This window comes from Melospiza melodia, chromosome 5 (genome assembly GCF_035770615.1).
Source record: "Melospiza melodia melodia isolate bMelMel2 chromosome 5, bMelMel2.pri, whole genome shotgun sequence".
Taxonomy (NCBI): domain Eukaryota; kingdom Metazoa; phylum Chordata; class Aves; order Passeriformes; family Passerellidae; genus Melospiza; species Melospiza melodia.
In genome coordinates, this window is record NC_086198.1 from 2,910,330 (window position 1) to 2,929,986 (window position 19,657).

Here is a 19,657-nt window from a genome sequence, read left to right on the forward strand (position 1 = left end):
AGGAAAGATTTAGATTAGATTCCTAAAGTAGGGGACTATGCACAACTCCAAATTTTCCTCTGCCATTAGCTTTTGTACATTTGTGTGTTCTTCAGTTCTTATATGTATACCGCTCTCTCTATTTCTTCCTGAGTGTAGGTGTGCACACAAGCACAAATGCATGAGAACACACACACATCCACAGACAATCAGATTTTTAACAAAATGTCTTTTATAAAGCTCACATTGGTATTTTCCTTTGTCTGGCTCTTTCCTAGTGTAGCCTTTCATATTCTCTTACCAAAAGAAAGTTAACAATACCTACTTTTCTCTGTGAAGATAATTTTTCATTTAATTTTTCATTGTTGTTATTTCTTTGTAACATCACCAGTCTTTAAGAAATTTCCACAGTTTGAAATAGATTAATGTACTGTCTTGAAGCCTTTCTAATTCTTATAACAAGGGTTCTTTGTCAGTGATATATTTGCACTAAACACCAATCTTTTAGATGTTATTCCAGGGCTAGATGAATGTCAGTCCCAGTTTAGTTGCAATGGTGAGCAAATGACAGGTTAGCATTTATGAAACACTGCCCTCTTGTGCCTCAGTAAAATGAGATTACAAAAGAGAAATATGTGTGGATTTTCTTCTTTCTCTCTCTTTTTTGTTTTTGGTTTGGTTTGGTTTGATTTGGTTTTGGTTTTGTTTTGTAGTTACAAGTAAAAGTATGATGACATAGTCAGCTCACATTTTGCTGGATTAGACCAGCTTCCTTCCTCCTTTGATAATTTAATCTCTTTTTTTTGTAGGCAAAAGAACAGGAAATGCTTGCTTATTTTTTTATTAGTAGTGGATGAGCAGAGAAGAAAAATAAATTCTCAGAACAGAAGAAAAATAAATTCTCAGAACAGAAGAGGCAAGATGAAAAATTATATGGCTGCAAGATGTGCATGCAACTATGAATGAAATAAATATATGCAAATACACTAAAATAGAAAACACAGAAGGAAAAATAGGGTGATGATTTCTCAAAAAAGCCCAACTTGATATTTTATTAAGTGGTGAGCAGTGTCCCAGTGGCACATTAGAGATCTTGTAAATCCATCTGTCTGATAATTAATTAATAAATAATTCCATTAGGAAAAAAAATTAACATTTGTATATAACTGAGGGTTTTTTCTGAGTATAGTGAGAAGGTGGCTACAAAACTGAAAACCAGGGAGACATTTGTGCTTCCTACCTTGGAGGAGATCTGCCACGTACGAAACTTGCTTCCAACAAACATTCCTTTCAGGCCTTGCTAAAAGCTATGACTGGAGTGAGCAAAGATTGACACCTCCTTGGGACCAAAACTTTCAACAAGGCTTTGTAAGATCATCCTTATGCTGGGCTTAGTCTGTGTTTAGAAGACTTCAGGATGCCTATCTAAGTCTGACAACCAGCTTGCTTGTAGCAAAACCTTGTAAATTATATAAAGACACTTGTAAATTATATAAAAACATTAAACCTAAAAGCTGATGCTTCAGTATTCATATTTCTGGGAAAAGCCAGATATCAACAAAAAACCCTTCTGAAATGAAAACTCTTACAAGACTGCTACTGCTGCTGCTGACTCATACAGTCAGGTTTGAGGGCAGAAAATGATATAAAATAGAAAGGAAATCAATAGCATTTTCCTAGTTTTCAAAAGCTCATGTGATCAATTTGCAGCCATAGCTGTTCTTCACAGGTCAGTTTATCACACATGAATAGTAAAATTAAAAACTGAAGAAAACGTTCTCAGCATTTACAAGGCAGTTAGATAAGAGAGAATTGCTTTCTACATAATAAATATGTAACATTTATTTTTCCCATTGCAATCACTGTGTCTTTTGTTTCATCGCAGCATGTCTCCTTGTGCTATCCCTCACAAAGCAGGGAGCTTCCATTAAATACTTCATTGCTGTGTTAAACAAGAACTCATGATCCTGCCTGGCATCAGAGCTTTTCACGTGATGCACTTAATCTTCTTGAGTTTGAGAATTTTCCATTGGAAATCCAGCAGCGAAAGCAATATAGCTCTTTTTGTGGGATTTGTGAACTTCTGTCTCCATTCTCAGACCCGTTTAGAAGACATTTGCCTAAGACTTGTTCCAAATGTTTCGTAATCTCTGGACTCTGACATGACCTTTCCATAACACAGAGAACATCATCCCCTTCCTTGGGTTTCATTTGGCCATTACTCCAAGCAGTTTTTCAGTGCCTTGTACATCTGAAATTCTACCTCTTCTAAATCTAAAGAGGGGGTGGGGAAAGACTGGAGTCTGCGTTAAAATTTCTCATTACTAACAGGAGGAAGAAAAACGCCTGTTCAGGCATCTAGCTGATGATCTGCAAACCTGGATGATCTGATCTGTGTCCACTTAAAGAGTATGCAAGTCTTCATGTTGCAACCTATGGTCCTAAATCCTTGATCAGCCTATTGGAGTGTGCTGGGGCTTCTGCCCCTCACATGTGCTCAGAGATGCTTTCAGGGAAAAGCCAGGCATAACAGAAGATGACAAGGTACAAGTTGTTAATCTCATACATAAAGTTGGGGTGTGTGCTGGCTCATGTATGGACAGGACCCAACTGCAAGCTGCAACATAAATTAGACTCACTCTTCTGTGTTAATCCAACTACTTCTACTGTTAATCCAACTTTTAGCAAGTGATGATGAAGAAAAAAATTTTTTCAAGCCTCCCTTGAAAGATTTTTGTCCTTCTCCCAGAATTCTGTGGATGTCTCCCAAGGAGAAAGAGGTTCTAATGTAGTCAGATCAGAATCACTTTCTTCATTCATTTGCTGTAAATGTGAAAGATTTCTAATTGTTTATAGTAATAAAACAACTTCATGGATTAGCATAAAATGATTCTGAAAATTTGGCAATATATATGACTCAAATGGTGTTTTTTAGAAAAGTTCTTTTCAAAATTTTCAGCTGGTAAGTATTTGTGAGGGAGAATGTATTGAGTTGAGAGACAGTCAGTTTCTGAGTGAATCATTAGTTGTCCTGTCACAGTTAAGAGAAGGGCAGCATTGTATCCCCAAAATATAGTAGTGACAGCAGTGCAGTAAAGATATTTTTATTAGAATGAGCTGATCCTCATTTTGGGTGTTTTTGAAGAGAAACGGCTTAAAAGTAAAGCTAGCAAAGTTCAAGGGGAGAAGAAGCATGGAGACAAGGGCTATGGATAGAATGAATTATCATTGCCTTCTTCCAAGAAGCTAGGGAAATCCTCCTTTTGCTTGGCATGGCTCAAATACCATTGGATAGAGCTGCAATGCTTGTATTTATGTGATAGATCTGTGCTCATCTGTGCAAGTAGCTGTCAAGCAAGAAAGAACAAAAATATCTGTGTTTTCTTCAGATCTCTCAGCCAAATCACACAGATGTTAGCAAAACTGTGGATGGAATCTTTCCACAATCAACAGATACATAAGGCAAAATATTTGAAAATTGTACTTTCTTCTGGGCAGTTTGAAAAGTTGATCACGGCATTAATTTACAGTGTGGGGTTGTGAGGATTCTAATCACTCCCAAAAATGACTGGAGGGAATGGTGACTCCTCAGCTTCATCCCTCCATATCAGGAACCTTTCTAGCCATAAGCTCTGACCCAGGGATCTGGCCCTATCACACACAGTTCCACATCAGGACACCTAAACAATTCTAGATCATAAAGGTGTTCCCCTGCTCTTGAGCTGAACACTTAAGAACTACAATTCAATTCCAGCATGCTTAATTCTGTGAGACACAAATATTGAAAAAAAATGATACCCAATATAGAGAAAGACTCCTCATATTTTTTAAATAAAAAGAGCAAGTTAAAATTTCATTGATGAAAAGTCTCTGCTTTTGACTGCTGTTTCATCCTGTGTCCTAAAATCAATTTGTTATAAGGGTTCTCCACAAACTTACAAATATAATCAATACTTTATTAACTAAGTCTTTCTTAACAAATTAAATAATCTCCCTAATGAAACTCTCGAGTGACTGAGTAACAAGACTTCCTAAGTGAGTCGTTGGCCTCAGACCATATTATGTGGTAACCATAGGGAAAATAGGCAGTAGGAAGAGTGGAGAGGAGGTGTGTGCATGGAGACACACTTGTTAATTCCTCTTCTTTTCTCCAGCTGTTTACAAAGCCTTTCAATCTCATGCCAAATGCCTTTGCTACTTGTGGTGTGTACCAAAAATTATGTGTGTGACTCTAGTTAGTAATTTCCAGATATTTATGTCTATCTGACACCTTATATGTCATAAGACACTATAGGCTTTTTCTGTAAGTCAAAAGCATTTTACAATTCTTCAGACTGCGGGAAAAAATCAGAATCACTATTTGAAATTTGTGTAAGAGGTGGAGCCTCTCCTCAGCTACAAAACAACTTGCTATTAAAGATACAGGAAAAAATTCTGAATGAGGAAGAATACTACTTCTGTTATTTTTCCTGGAGAAACTCACTCCACTATTACACATTTGTACGCTAGCTCGATCCACTATTTTTGGGTACACTGCCTTTTTAGAGAAATCATTGCCTCCAATTCTTCCTATATGAACTGAGACATATTCAATGAACTCTTCCTTCTCTTGTTCATGGTCTGGAAGAAAATGGATGAGCTTTAGAAAAGCTCTACACTTTTTCAGAAAACACATTGAGCTTCTAATTTTTCCTACTTCAAACTTACCATATTTGAAGAAGGCTTGTAAGAAGGCTTGGCCTACAGCAATTATAATGTTTTGAGATTTTGGTTTTAGAGCTCTGGGGCAGTCATTGCTTCCTAAATATGGGAATGGACATATACTACTGTAAGAAAATAAAAGGAATGAAAGAAATGTCTTCTTGTAATATGTGTTTCTGAACACCTGGAGGAAACAGTTCTCTTTTCAGAGAAAAAAATCATTTTTCCTCTTGAGATACTAAAAAAGCAAGGGAAGGAGGTGCAAGGACTAGCTACTGATACTCCCCAGATTCATTCACTATAAATTTGCAGGATACTATATATCCTAAGTCATCATCTAATCAATAATGCTATATAAATTCTATTTTGTATCAGATGAGAAATATGAGAAAACCTATTACTTTGAGTTAATTGTGAGCAAAAAATTCAACTCTGTTGAGAAAAACACAAAAAAACTTTATATGAGTTTTATATGGTTCCTTAAGCATTTTCACTGTCCATTAATCAAACCTATTGAATGGAAGGCCAGAGGCAAGGACATAGTAAGAAATTTGTTGATAGGTAGGAGAAATACAGAATGTATTCCATGTTTCTGAAATGCACAGGGTACAACACAAGCTAATACAGTGGAGCAATGAAGGTGGCTCCTAATCCTAGAATCCTAGAATGGTTTGGGTTGGAAAGGACCTTAAAGATCATCTGGTTCCAATCTCTCTGCTGTGGGTGGAGAGACACCTTCCATTAGGCCAGATTGCTCAGAAACTCATCAGCCTGGCCCTGAACACCTCCAGGGACGGGAACCCCAAATTCTCTCTTGGCTAAAGCCCCATTGAGCAGCAAGCCCACTGCTGTCATTGCCAGTGAGATGACACAGCTTTTGTATGAAATTGAAAGGCCTCAGAACTGAGGCTCATTGGTTTTGTCACCAGTATCAATCTGTTGTGAGGAGGTGTTGTTCTTTGGTAGCAAATGTCTCCTGTTATGGTGTGGACTACAGGCCAGGAGTAATAGCAGGAAAAAAAAATCTGAGTGCACATTTTGGATTACTTAACAGTCACTCTTTTAAAGATCACCTGTCATATCATCTGACTTATATTTGACTGCAGCATAATATTGCTACAGCCCTAGACAATGCTTGTCAGAACCAGCAAGTACAGGAAAAATACCACCAACCATTAAAGTTACATGTGATAATACCTTCAAGAAAAAAAAAGGCAATGGCAAAAAATTAAAAACTGGTCTAGGAAAAGAAGTTCTTTATTCTTAATATCATTTACTTCAGATTTTTCAGCTACAAGAACTAATTACAAACGTGAAGTTTGTTGTCAGACTTCCATCTGTGCAGTATGAGTAGGTAACAGGATATAGTATACTCAATGCAATGAAGTTAGGAAGGAAAGAATTTCTACAAGGTAATTGATGTAATGCAGAACGCTTGATCACTCACAAATGTATAAAAGGTAACTGAGACATGAGAAAGGAAATAAATTATTCCAAAATCAGGATTTTCAGATTTAAAAGCTAGTAGCTTTGAAATAAAAATATGAAAATTATCCAGGATATTCTCATGAAGAAATCAGTCTTGAGATGTATAAAACACAAATTGAACACAGATACAGAATTTTTAATCAAGGTTTCCCTCTCTCTTTTCTTTTGTGTCATGCCCTATAAAAAATAATTTCTGAAGAAACATTTCATGAAAGACATCAAACATATAAGCAATCAGACCTGCCAGGAAAGGAAATGAAGATGAGACTGGAACAAGCTTGAATCTCATTAGAATTCCTGCCTGGGAGGTTATTGTTAACCTATTTTCCTTCTCCTTTCAGAAGCCATTATTTGTGTCAGTTACAAGAGTAGCAAGAAGTAAAAGAGGGAGACGCAATGAAGGGCTTCTTAACCTTTAAATCACACCTAACCTGTGTAAGTAGTTTGACTTGTGGGAGATACTGATGCTACTGATACTATAATCATCTTTATCTGGAAGCACAAGTGCAAAACTAATGTGACAAGAAAATTGTGTAAAATGAGGCATATTGTTACTATATCTAAAACTGCTCAGATTTATGTGAAGTATATAAATAGAGCTGCTTCAACAAAGGTTTTTATAAATTCTGATCTCATCCACAGACTGTGGTTTTGCCTTTCAGTCTGTGATAACTGAAATAATGTAAATCACTGAAAGCACAGCTCATGGGAAATGTGAGAAATGCAGTTATTGCTGGAGATTACAAAACTTCCCCCTTGCTCACGAACTTATAATTCATTTTTTTAGCACAACATTTGAAATTAATAAGCCAAGTGAGCAAATATGAATTTATATGGGGCTATGTTACTATGTTTTTCAGTACTTTCTGAAGTTGTTTTGCCACCTCAACATCTATTCCCAGGTAAGAAATTTCAAAGTAAACCCTATAAAAAAAGTTTTGTCCAGTATGTGATAATTTCATGTTGATAAAAAGCATAGGAAAAGGTAACAACTTTGTTTTTATTTGGCAGATGCCCAGAAGAGATATAATAAAAAGCTGTGTCTCAGCTATCATTAATAGTTTTTCCTCATGCTCATATATATGTTTTACATAGTCAACATTCTTGCTTTCTTTGGTCAAGAAGTAAAGAGGTAGAAAATGTGGCTTAATTTCTCTGAAAAGCTAGAAAACTATTAAGATTTCGATGGTCTGGGTTAACTTGCTCAATATTGACTTTATGTGCTATTGTACACATCTTTTATTCCCAACAGTAGATATACTGTTGGCAAATTATTGCTGTAACAGACAAGTCGGTCGGAGCAAATATTCTAGGTTGAAAGAAATATTAATAGAAATATAAACCTTCTCTATACAAATACACTGAAATTTATTGGAGTGATGGGAATTTGTTCTTAAAGGAGTGACACCTTCCTTCTTGGACTACTTCTCACCATCTGAGTGATAAAATACCCAAGGGGCAATATAAATGGAAATATATAAGAATTACATGGTCTTTATTCAGGAGTAGAAAACAGAAGGTTGGTTGCATAGTAAAGTATTTCTAACTCAGCAAATCTCCAAAGATGCAGATTCTCACAACTGATCTGCCAACTTTCACAGCATCTTGGCAGTCCACAGTAACATTTGCACATCTAACATTTGCATTTTCTGCTGCCAGTTCTTGATGTCTAATAAACACATCTTAAGCGACATTATCATTACATTGTCATCTTAATCAACAGCAATCTTCATTATATTTCTCTGCTATGGAAAAGTACAATTAGAAGATAATAAGCACTCGAAATTGAAGGAAACAGTGACAGCTTTCTATCATAAGGTTGCTGTGCCCATAGCCCACAGGCATTCTAACTGCAGCCTTGTTTCCTCTCTGTGGTGTTCATGACTATACAGATTTCTCCTCTAAGCAGCCTTCTATGATGGAGTGACTACATCTGTGGACAAGGAAGGAGTTACAGATAGTTACAGATGTCATCTGCTTGCACATCTGTAAGGCCTATAAGACTCAGGCAGTGAGAACACCCTTCTCACTAACTTGGAGAGGCGTGGAGCTGATGACTGACATTTTGTGGATGTTGAATTAACTGGCTGGTTGCATCCGGGGTGTAATGGTCAGCAGCTCAAGGTGCAAACAGAGATCAGCGATGGGTGGTGTCCCTTGGGGGTCTGTACTGGGACTGGTATTGCTCAATGTCTTCATCAATTGCACAGGCAGTGGGACTGAGTGCACCCTCAGCAGCTTGGTACGTGACACCTAGATGAGGGATGTAGTTGACATATATAGATGGATAGGTAGATAGATAAATAGGTAGATAGATAGATAGATAGATAGATAGATAGATAGATAGATAGATAGATAGATAGATAGATAGATAGATAGATAGATAGATAGATAGATAGAGACTAGATGCAAGGAAGAAGTATTTTCCAACGTGAATATCAAACCACAGGAACAGGCTGCCCAGAGAGGGGATAGGTGCTCAGTCCCTGTAAGCATTCAAGGCCAGGTGAGATGGATCTCTGAGCAACCTGGTCCTGTTGAAGACGACTCTGCTCACTGCAGGTGCCTTGGACTACATGACTTTTAAAGGTCCCTTCTAACTCAAACTACTACATGATTCTATGAAGATCCATTCTATGGATGTTGAAGTGATGAAAAAGGATAGGTTTATAATACCCAATGCAACCACCTTATCTGAAATTTATTAATTTAGCTGTGTTGTCAAATTCCTTTTCTTTCACTTTTCTCTAATGTTGAAAGTTATGTATGAAGACCGTGATTTTCTCAGAAAAAAAAAGTCGAAAACCTGAAGAACACACAGAGCAGAAAAAAAACCAACAGGAAATTACTGACAGAATCCTGTTGTGTGAAATGCATTTGAAAATATTGACAGCAATACATGTATTAAAAATGAACCACCTCTTACAGTTTCATGATTTTTTTGAAGGGAGTCTAAACCTAGCTGAAATTATTTAGTTCAAGTTCCTAAATGTTTTGGTTATTTACTTGTTTCATTAACATGCAAGATGGATCCGTGTCACGCTACTTGGTAAATAAAGAAAAATGAATCATTTCTTTAACCAGAGGGGTTTACAGCAAAGCTAAATCCTGAGACTACCATAGTGCAATAAGCAAAAACAAAGCATAACAGCATTTTTTTAACTTATACACTGGGGAATAAAATTCCATGCAAAAGTTTAATTTCTTTTGGTGGAAGGAAAAATGAAAACTAGGAAGGCTTTCAGTGATTGCTTTGATTAAAATCAGCTTTGATTTAAAAAGTATCTTTTTTCCTTTTGTTTATTAATGGCCATAGCAATTTGTTATGTAATTCCATTATACATTTCTTAATTGATGTGGAAGCCACGCACAGTGTCTTTGCTGTTGCCCATATACAGTTAAAAAGCAAAAGCAATTTGACCATATTAGGCTAATTTCGCTAGACAGATTCAGTTCATGCTTCAGCTGTCAGAGCAACTGCTGCCTTCATACTGTTAGTGATTTTGACATTCCTTTGAGCAACTGAAATATCACAGATTCAAGGAAGGCTAGATAATGGTGATGCTTTATTCAGAGTCATTTTCAAGTGTGAGGTTAGCTTAACAAAATGTTTGTACTGAAGACTTTTCAGTTTTTCCCAAGCATAAATTTTTTTTTACTACTGTTGCACAACACAGGAAATCGATGATTAAATAAAATTATTTTGCAGATACATACATGACTTTAAACAAAGGCATATAAACTGCACATCTTTGAACTATTACCTGCACTATTACCTTCATGTCATCAAGACAAAGAGTATTACCTTCTGCCTTTGTCACAAACACAGTGAATTATCTTAGCCAGATCCCATCTCCCCAGAGAAGACCAAGCTACAGAAGGCAGTAGATATTTGATATGCTGTTGCAGTACACAGCAGGTTTACTGCCTGTGAAACAGACATGAGCGTAGAATTTGTTTCCTAACTTCCCTACTTCAGTTCACAAAAATAAATGGTTCTTCTGTTGAAGCAATATTAGTAAGAAAACTTCCCTTGTAGGAGTCACAGTTTGACTGCGTCAGAATTTGTAAACTGTATAATGAATGAGACAAGCCATATGACAGCTATGTTTCAAACCCTTCTCCCTGTGTATTTGTTTATAAATGCGCTGAAGTTGTCTTTCTTTTTCTTTCCAGCCTTACAGTGGCGTCTGAACTTCAAAGCTTTTGCTCTGTCACTGCTGTTCACCCATTCTTAACCTTAAATAGCCTATAGCTGCTCTAGTGACACTGCTGTACTCTGCTTGAAAAGCTGTTATCATTTTGGGTGAAATTTCCTCACATTGAGAATGCACATGAGCATGTCTTGGGGGCAGGTGAATTTGGACTTTAAACATTCTCAATATTATTATGCAGTTTTGCACAATAGTCTAGTGACTACCTTTTCCTCAAATAATAATTAGGTTAAAAAATAATAAAGAAAAGGTTATTGTTGTGTTTGGTTCATAAAATGTCAAGGAGTTAGCCGAAATGGAATTAAAAAAATTTCCTGTATCTCATTGGTATGTTTATTTGATAGATTTGGGGTTTACTGATGTGAGTTTTCTCAGCAAAAAGTGAGCTGGACTTCAGTGTAAAAACTTATGAAACTTGTTTTCAAGTTTGAGTCTTGACTGGTGTCTATGCAGAATGCCCAAATCACATAACTATTCTACCTTCAATGTACCTACTAGCCTCTGATGTCTTTGTTGCCTTTAGGCAAAGAAGTGCTTTTGTTTTGGTTTTTTAAACTCTATATTTATATGGCTATGTAATAAAGTGGAAAGCCTTCCAGTTGATGATACCTTACTTTTTTGACATATTTCTATCAGCAAGGGTGGGCTTAGCTTTGTGTGCTACATAAAAAAAAAATCTTTCATGACTTGATTTTATCTTTCCTAGAACAATTTCTAGAAGGCAGTATTAGCTCTGAGACTAGCTTCCAAATAAATAACTTCATGCATTCTGTGGTAAATATCAGATGACACAAATAATTGTTAAATCATTATTTTCTAAACATGTAAATTTGAATAATCCATCAGAAATCTTGCATCTATTAGAACCTATCAAAGTGAGAATCGGTTTAGGTTATATTTCATTTGTTCTTGAAGCACGGGAAGGTGAAACCTTGGTGATTCATTCAATAATCATGCTGCTCACACTCAGCTGTTCCCAGAGGAGGTACGCCAAAGAGAGTTACATGTCAGACCCAGATCATAAAAGGAAAATTATCTCTGCAATTGTCACCTGCATACACATCCTAGGTTTCCGCCTGAGAGAAGTATCACCTTCTAGGGGTTGTACTGTCAGAGTACTGTCAGATCCTGGTCCTTCAGTTGGCCACGAAATCCAAAGCATTTTTCCACAGACATCTGGGCATATGGCAGACAAGAAGGAAGGAGCGTGAGACAAGGTGAAACCAGAACTATATTCAGAACTGTGGAGACATTCCTGATCTCTTAAAGAGCTTGACATCCACATTTTCGAAAAGAAGAAATATTCAGGACTGTGAATGAGATTAGTGAACACGTCTTTGACCATATGTAGTGCTGTGAGAAGTAGTACACCATGAAAAAACAATTTTCTTGGTTTATTAAAATGCCAGATAATTCAACAATTTTCTAAATTTACCGCCAATTCACTGATGTATGCTGCCAATGCTCCACCAGAGAATTATGAAGACTATGCTTGAGTTGAGTGGAAGTACTAAGAAAAATAACTATTAAAATCTGTAAGGAACTGAGTTACTACTTTGAAGATATCAAAATACCTATGAGGAAATAAATAATTTGCAAAATGTACCCCAGGATGAAAAGGAGAAAACATACTGGCAGAAAGAGAAGACATAATTAGATTAATTTATTCCAGGCACCCAATAAAGCATGATTCCTTGGGAAGTAAATTGCAGTTACACTGTTAAAACTACTAGTCCACTAAGTGCTTTCTAACTTCTGAGACCCTCATCTCCAATCTCACTATTTTTCAAAACCATAATTCAAAATCGTTGTGGTTTTGGAATGTAAAATTCAGGAAGTTCTAGAGACTCATATCCTGAGATATACATATACACACGCACACGCACACATATATATATATATAAAAAACTATTTGAAATCCCAGAATAAAGGAATGGTTGGGTTAGAAGGGACCTTAAAGGCCATCTAATTCCTTCCTCACCATGGGCAGGGACACCTTCTGCCAGCCCAAGTTGCTCAGTTCCAGGGACAGGGAATCCACAACTTCTCTTGGAAACATATTACAGTGTCTCACCACTCTCACAGTGAAAAATTTGTCCCTAACATCCAATCTAAACCTAACCTCTCTCAGGTTAAAGCCATTTTTCCTTGTCCCATCACTACACACTCTTGCAGAAAGTCCCTCTGCAGCTCTCTTGCAGGTCCCCTTTAGGTACTGGAAAGTGCTGAAATGCCCCCATGGAGCCTTCTCTTCTTCTCCAGGCTGAATGACCCCAGCTCTCTCAGCCTGTCACCACAGGAGAGGTGCCACCTGATCACCGTCATGGCCTTCATTTGGCCTGAAACAGAGCAATGTCCTTTCTGTTCCAGGGACCCCAGAGCTGGACACAGCACTCCGGGTGGGATCTCACCAGGCAGAGCAGAGCAGAGCAGAGGGGCAGAACCACCTCCCCTGACCTGCTGGCCACGCTGCCTTTGACAGGAAAACCCAAATCATAACTCATCTACCACCTTCTTAGTGTAAATCAATTCTTTGTTCCAAAAATATACAGTAGCGCTGTTCGTACTTTTACAGCATTCTGGGTTGTTCTTTTTAATGAAATATATGCAAGACACAAAAATCAGATTGAAATGAAAATAATAATGAGAAACTTTTGAGGGAATTTGTTGAAAATTGTGGATTTGTTATAAGATATGAAAAAACGCTTCAGTCACTTACTGTTAGTAGGATTCAGTAAGCTTTGTCTAGGAAAGTCAGCCCCAAAATAAAGATTTTGGAAAGCCTGTATAACCTCTCAATTAAACCAATCTCTGTTAGCAGTAACTCTTAAAAATTTAAGAGCCACTTTCATTGAGCACTCTAATATGTGGGCAGTGCTTGTGCTCATGCAAAAATAAAATGAATCAGAAAAAAACCCAATCCCCCAATCCCAATCCCCCAACCTTTACAAAAAATCTGAGTTATAATCACGGGGTTTTATATAGCTTAATTGATAAATTGCTTCATTGCTGTGGACTTTATTTGATTTACACTCATAATCTAGGACATTTATTAGCTTTAGTTCTACATATGTAGGGGGAAATTGTTTAAGTTATCATTTGATCAAAGCAAACACCCTTTTAAGATAAAAAATCTATCATTCGCATATGTTATTAAAAATTACTGCAGAGCGTGGTTTTGAAAAAATACCATATCCATTTTATTTCGCTTGAGCATACAATTGTCTTAGAAACTAAATTGTACTGCTTCCAAGAGAGTCACAAGCTCATAAAGGAGAGAAGTTAGAAACTGAGAATTCAATGAGAACTGAAAACATTTTGCTAAGTACAGGAATAATTCCAGTGCCTTAAGGAAAATTCTATTTTCCCTAAGCATACGCTAATATTCAAAGCTATGTCTGCACCTGTGTTTCTGTGAGCTCATAAGGTCTGGCTGTTCACTCTCTCATACTATCAGTCACTATAGTAACTTTTACTGACTTCTAAAACCCTTAAGAAACCAAAAAGAAGTTGAATATATTCCAATTTCCTGTTCTCAAATTCAAGTTTCTTGGTACAAGGGGAAAGTTCTGAAACACTAGATCTGTTCAAATGTTTTTACACACCAAATAAGCCTCCTACCAGGTTTGTAGTCAGGAAAAATGCCTTTTCCACAGGTAACAGAATGATCCCTTTATGTACTTTTCCCAATCCCTTTGTTGAACAGGTCATATTTGACACGACCCAGATAATAAATCATGCAGATTCGCTGACATGAATTGGCCTTAAACGTCATGTCCTTATCCCCACACTCTGGTTTCCTGTCACATATCCTATTTTTCAGTGTCAATTTCTCCATCATATTTTTTTGTCTATTTTTCTGTTAAATAATCTTAGCAAACGGTGTGGCAGCTTGTGTTTTAGGGTGGATGAGGTGGAATGGGCCATGGCTGGTGAAGCCCTTCTGCTGTCCAAGGATATCAGTCTGCCAGGGGGGAACCATCTGCACTGTGCCCTGACAGTGGACTTTGGAAACCAAGCTGTTCTTTACAGCTGTAAATCCATCTGTTGAATAAATACTTATATAGCACAGCAAACAAATATTTATAGGTCTATAGATTGTGTTTAAAGACTGATAAATCACACCAGTTTCAAACTTCAAAGCACATCAACTGGATTTGATATTCATAAAGAAAACATTTTGCCAAGTGCCTAGCTGTGAATCTCTTTCAGTCATGATTTGCACATTCACAAAAAAAAAAAATAGTACTTAATGTTTATGTCCTGAACTAGCTGTAACTTAGTCCCACAGGGCTGATTCCATACAGTCAGCACTGATGGCTATTTTACAGAAGAGTCTGATTTTTATTAGATTTGAATTGCTGCGCATGTCAAAAAAATTTCATACGGAATAAATATCTACTATGCAATTTAAATGATAAAGTATAGTAATTTCTTCAGTATTTTTCATTTAGCACTGTTTATTTTCTAAATAGCAGCTCTTCATTTTGGCATTTGACTTCCTTTGTTGCCCATATTTAATAAAAATTCAAATAAATTTCATTTAACCAAATAATAATTTTTTTACCTATTCTTAATTATTTATGGGGTCAAAACCCCATAAAATTTTCATGATGAAAATTTACACTATAAAATTTTCTTTTTGTGAAATAATTTGAGAAATCAGTTTTAAACCAGAAGGTTTCTGTTTGCATTGATGGGGAAAAACGTGAAATTGTTCATAGAAACCTCCTAAATTAGTGATTTCTTTTAAAGAGTATGTCTTTTATATCACTAAGCTACACTAGGAAGCTAAGCCTTACAAATATTTCTATTTATCCTTCTCCAAAGGTGTAATATAACTTCCTTTCTTTGCTATAGCCTCTTCAAAAGCTGTAAAAGTATTGGGATTAACAAGGAAAAAGTCATCACCTAAGCCTGACGAAATCCAGGGTTTCCTGAAAGCAAAATAGTATTTCCAAATAGAATACATTTCTCTGCAATACTTCATCCATATATGTAAGTGTTAGGGTGAGAAGAAAGGTGAAGGATTATTGTCAACTTGGCATAAAAGGCTGATTCATGAAAAATGGTTCTCTGGGAGCTCTTGAAATCTGCTGTGGAAACTCCTGCACCAGGCTTCCCTTGATTGTCATCCTCATCCTCCAAAGACACTTCATAAAGATGGGGACCCTTTTCTAATGGTGCCCAAAGACAATCATGAAGAAAACAGCCTCTGAGGAGGACAGACTGTGCTTCTGAAAGCAATAACTTCAATTTATGTAATGGGAAAAACACAACTAGACATGTAGGAATTAATTTGACCAATGTTAAGAATGCATTAATGGAAGCCTGGATTTGGGTAGAAGACTAAATGAATGGAGAAAATACTTAAATCTCTCAAATCCAGTCTTTTCTGAAGGCATTGTGTCTGCCTTATTTCATGTTGAGTATCAGTAAGACAATTTTCACTGTTCAAAATCTATGTATGCCCTTTGCCTGTTTCCAGCAATCCAGGAAACAGAATAGATATGATGATGACACATTTTCTTAGCATAATATCTTTACAGGGATAAAATGAACAACTAATTTAGACTGGAATTAAAAACACCTGGCGATTAAAAAATAATCTCTTTTTTTCAATGAAAGAAGAGCTGACAAATAATATCTGATCTACAATTAGCGGTGAAATATTGTCATTTTACAATGCAAGAAAAATGTTTTATTTCTATCTGAATTTGCATGTTGAGCACACAAAAAATTAATTCTTCCAAATATTATCAAAATATGATCACGTTTTCCAGTCAACTTTTAAAAAAATCTATCCATTTTTTTTTCCTCCTTCTCAATGTACCTAGTTTGATGTATTTTTTCCCAAATGTCAGAATGCAAATATACTATAACTGCCAAAGTGATGGAATTTCTGGTTCTTCACATTTACTTCTGGCTACAAGCAATGGACATAAAGGAAAGAGGGAGAATCGTGTTTCACTAGCAGCATTCTGGCTCTTCATGTGAAAATAGCAACATGAGTACATGGAAAAAACTAATGACCAGGTGAAATTAGGTTGTTCCTAGAACCAGGAAAATAGTTTAACAAACAAAAAGTGAAACAGCTTGCTTGGTTGATTCCCTAGCTAGTTACAAAAGGAGAGAAAAAGTTGTGAGATGTACCTTCAGTACATCTGAAGGTACAAGAAGAACTTGCACCTTGAGCTTGTAAAAACCTACCCCAGAAGATGCAGGAGCTGCAATAGCTGAGGAGATAGTGCTGGATGCATGGGGAGTAATGAAAAGTCTGAGGGTTTGTGCCTGTGGAAATCCTTGTGGGTGCATGATTTATCTTTAAACTGCCACAAACTAAGATCTGTGGACAAAAGATGCTCTGAAGGTGAGCAGCTGAGTGAGAAGATGCAGGTCCTGCTCCCACAGTATATACTCACATGATGATCAAGGGATATTGAAGATGTTCCCTATGAAGGTGTTTTCTATGCATGTCAGCTCATGAGGAGACTAAACAGAAGGAAAGGGCTGATCTCTGCAGTCCGTTAAAGTGTTGTTTCATCTTCTGGATGGATTACTAGTTTCTAGACTGAAACCTTCTCCAAAAGAGAAGATCCTGACCAAGCTGAGGATATTCAAGGAGCAGACACAAACCTCTATAAAAGTCTGAAAAAATATTGGCAGACAACAAGCACATTAAAAACCCTTGAAAATATTTAGAAAATTTGAGTTTTATTTAATGTGACTGTTTCTTCATTCAAATGCCTAAAGTTCTGTTACTCACCTTTTATTTGTTTTGCAACTTTCACTTTACCTACAATCATCAACTTCATGGAATAAGTTTGAACTACGAAGAGGAAGTGTATTAGAGGAAATGAGCAAATACAAATTACTTATGACAAGGAACATCAAAGCTCTTGAACTGTGCTAAAAGTCTGGCTTTCAATGCCTGAACAAAAAAGATTACTTTCCTTCCTACATACCTGATTTGGACAGACAGCTTTTTTGTTTATTGAATTCAAGGATAATTCTGTGCAAGAAGAAGCCCAAATATGGAATAATTAAGGAAGACAGTCTAGTGATCCTGCAATTTAGAATTCAATAAGGTGTCAGAACTATACTTACAAACTGAGGAATCAGTAAATATTTGATTAATGGTCTGAAGAAATGAAATTAATAGTGGTTAGAAAAGCGGTATAAAAAATTTAAAGAAGTCACAAATGTTCTTGTGAAAATAACCACCACAGCATCAACATGGTCTGGATTTTTTTTCCAGAGAATTGGAGTGGCAGTAGTACTACGATTTTGTGAGGCAAGTGTATAAAACCTGTTCACAGAGACCTTGGAAATTTCTGTTATTTTAAATGCCTTAAATAGAGAAAGTATCTCTCATTGAAATACCAAGGCCATTATATCTATGAAACTCTGAATAACTGCAATAGGCTTTAGAACAGGCCCTGCGAGACACATCTGTTGTGAAATCATCAATGAATTACAGAAAATTTTGAGTCTCCTTTAGAGAAAGGAAAGGTCAATCTTCTCAAAGAAGGCCCTTCATTTCTAAAATGCCTACTGTGACTGAGAACTTTCATCAGAAAAGTGTGAAGAAAAGAGGTCTTTACATATGTCTTTTACATACAGTACAATTTTCAGATTAGAATATTTTAAACTAGAATGAGAACAAATCCCCCTTCTAACCATGGGACCTACATCAGTATCAAGTCAGACAGTCAATATGTTTATTTAAGGCAATGCTCAAGACCTTATTTTTTTTTTTTTTTTTTCTTTGCAGCCTACTTCTGTGTATTTAGACAGATAAGGAGAATTGTAGAGGGTGACGAAGAACTGCTCTGTTCTTTGGAACAGAGCCTCACTCTTCTGAGGCTCTTCCAGAGGAGAAATTAGGTCCTGCAGAGGAGACACTCACGGTGCTGAGTGTCAGCAGCCTTTCCTTGTGGCCATTGCAGTGGTCAGTGTATAACTTACTGCCGGGTAATTGCAGTTCCCATGGAAGAAGAGGCAACCAGGGACTATGATTCTGTGACACTTTGGGGTTATGTAGGTGTTTGAGAGGGAATTTGATGGCCTGAGCGTGTGTGACCATGATGACCATGTGATATGGGGAAAAGTACCAATTGTGCCTGTTTCCTGTATATTTTATCTATTGTTTTGTTTTATTCACAATTTTTTTTAGCTTTATCTCAAAATATTTGGCAGTTTGTTTGCTTGTTTCTGTGTTTTCTGTGCCAATTAAAATAAAATCAGATTTAGAGTCACCAAATTCAACCTTTGACGGTTTAGTGTTTAAAAAGAAGAATGCATTTTTCACCAAGAAATATACACATCTAGTGGAAGAGCAACAATTTCATGCTGCTTTTAAAGGGCTACACATTCTTTGAAAACAGATATCACAGAAACACAGCCTCAAGGTCCATCTCACATTATCTGGCATGAAGGCCCCCTGAGAAGTTTGCTTCTGAATTGTGATGCTTCTTACAATGAAGTAATGTTTTCAGGTGATCTGGTAACTCAGTATCTGTTGCAAAGCAGATATTATTGACTCCAGAGTATGGTGGCTAATTTATTTCATCTGGAAAACAAAGAAAGGTAAGGTACATCTCCCAGCATAGCCTATTATAGATTTCAACTTGGAAACAAAAATAGTTGACATGCTTTACAGGTCTAGACTGGAAGAAAAGAATAAATATGCCACACCTATATAACTAAAAACAAAAAAAACATTTGCAAAAGCAAAGATTTTCTCTCCTTCATTCCACCATATGTGCTATTGGAGAACAGATGCTTTTCTAAGTATAGCAGTCATTAAACTGAATTCTCGTTTACTGGGCTGACCTTTCTTTGAATTTATTTTTGAAGATAATTTTCTTGTTTTGGCATAATTTTTGATTCCCTCAAGAGGAATCAGTCAATGATGACATTTCTGTTTGTAGCAAAGCCTAAACATATCCTTGAGCTCTAAAGTTATTCAGGTGATATCAAAATAATCCTTATTTTGTTCTTCAGTTGGTGTATATATATATCTTTTAAAACTCAATGTATATAAAGACTGATAGTCTCCTTAGAGTAAGGACTAAAATCTTCCCATTTCACTGAATAATGCAGAAATCAGCCATTTGGAAATAGCAGAAAATTGTCTTTCAGACATATTTTAAAATAATTGTCACATCCTCATAGATTATAGCTACAATTAAAGATTAAATGTAACTTTTTAATGGCAAGTTCTGTTATTAAAAATGTCAATATTTTTACTGAGAGGAAAAACTCCACATTTG